The sequence below is a fragment of the Sebastes fasciatus genome, chromosome 15 (genome assembly GCF_043250625.1).
Source record: "Sebastes fasciatus isolate fSebFas1 chromosome 15, fSebFas1.pri, whole genome shotgun sequence".
Lineage (NCBI taxonomy): Eukaryota > Metazoa > Chordata > Actinopteri > Perciformes > Sebastidae > Sebastes > Sebastes fasciatus.
The window spans coordinates 1,447,686-1,449,556 of NC_133809.1; the positions used below are offsets into that span (position 1 = coordinate 1,447,686).

General features: G+C 34.2%; 1 long non-coding RNA gene across 1 annotated transcript in view; it reads left to right on the forward strand.

Annotated features, from left to right (window-relative positions):
• Nucleotides 1–899: 899 nt before the first annotated feature.
• LOC141783936 (uncharacterized) overlaps nucleotides 900–1,871 on the forward strand; it is a 2,444-nt gene continuing 1,472 nt past the window's right edge. The window contains exon 1 of the long non-coding RNA XR_012597384.1: nucleotides 900–1,002. This is a non-coding gene — a long non-coding RNA (uncharacterized LOC141783936). The remainder of the gene's footprint in view (nucleotides 1,003–1,871) is intronic.

Genomic DNA, 1,871 nt, shown 5'->3' on the forward strand with positions numbered 1-1,871 from the left:
CTACTCCTCTCCATCTTCTTCCTCTCCTTCTCTCTCTTCTTGTCATCTTCTTCCACCCTTCTTTCTTTGTAATGTCCTCCTCCTCTCCATCTTCTCCTCCTCCTCCTTTCCTCTTCCTCTCCTCCTTTCTCTTTCTCTCATCCTCCTCCAAACTTCCCTCTTCCAAACCCCCTTCTCCTCCTCTCCATCTTTTTCCTCTTTCCCTCTTCCTCTTCAACAAAATTACAGCCAACTTCAGAGCGTTATTTAACCTCCTTCACTACCAGCTAGTCTGACCTGGTTGGTACCGATGGATTCATCAGGTTTTATAGTTTACTATGATACCAGTATCTTCAATCTAGCTTTTAAACTGAGCTGCTACAACCTAAAAACTGCATTCATTTAGTGGCGTTAAAACTAATTTGTGTTATCATATTAACTTTGACAGCTCTGGTTGATGTTTAGTGTTTGTGATGAACTGAAGGATGAAATGTTCCTTTATGTGTTGAGAAAATGATCAATAAAATGCTACATACACATGAATGCAGCAGTAATATTAATCTCTCTTATCTAGCTGATAATACTTTGACCTCAGACAGGTTTTCCTTGCAGGACTTTTACTCGCAGTGGAGTATTCTCAGTGTGGCATTAGTACTTTCTACTGCAGTAAAAGGATGTGAATACTTCCTCCACTGCTGGCCAGGTGTACCTAATAAAGTGGTTTGTGGAGTGTTGTGCTTCTCTCCTCTGTCCTGTATATTCATGTTGTGATGCAGCAGCTTCATGTGAGGTGTGAAGGAGACAAAGTGACTCAGTGCTCCGTCCGTCCGTCCCTCCGTCCGGGACAATTATTCCTGTTTTCATCTCCAGCCTCAGACAACAGGTGTGTGTGTGTGTGTGTGCGTGTGTGTTGGAGTCGGAGCAGGTATCACACCGCCGGCATCGTGTTACACAGCTGAGAGATTTACTGCTCGGAGAGGGAACGTGTCGTACCGCCGTCGTCGTCTCCAGCGTTTCATCTGGGTGAGAAGCAGAGAGGGAGGAGGAGGAGGAGGGAATAAAATATCTGTGAGGAAGAAGAAGAGTTTCCTTTAGAGAAATAGATCTGGATCGTTTGAGGGAACTTGTGTTTAATTAAATTACTCTTAAATTAAAGGATCCATCTGATGAACAGAGGATTTACTAAACAGATCTGAAAAACTCATTTCTGATTTTAAAATCAACAAAATAAAGAACTTAAGATGGAACAACTTTAACAGACTGAATATGTAGAACCAGCAGATTAAATGTTTAATATATAAATATACATATCAGATAACTGATGTATTAATAGATAATAGACAGGGATTGATGAACTAAATTTGAATTATGCAATTAAAAGATACTGCTAATAAACAAGTTTTTAAAAGTTCTTTTTCATTCTTCTTCCTTTAAATAATTAATATAATAATGCATGTTTTAAAAGAATTCATTTTACACAAAGCTATAAATAGTTTTAAATAACATTTAGATTTTTTTTTAATATTTATTAAAAATATTTTCTTGAATAAAATGGATATTATTATTTTATTGAATTAATTGAATTCACGTTTGAATTAAATCTATTATTTGTATTATGAAGTTCAATCATCTAAAATATTTTTACTTGATTTCATTTACTGATGTGTGATGTTTGTTTTTGTTTGATTGTCATGTTTTTATGTTGTTTATTGAAAATATGTCTTTATTTTGGAAACTTTCTTCAATATTTTATTATTTTCTATGAAATAAATTAAAATAAATTAATTTATTAATTCAGTGCACAATTAAATGGAATTATTTGAAAAAAGACATTATTTAAATAATATATATTTTTTAATGATTCAGTGTATGATTAAATTGAATTATTAAAA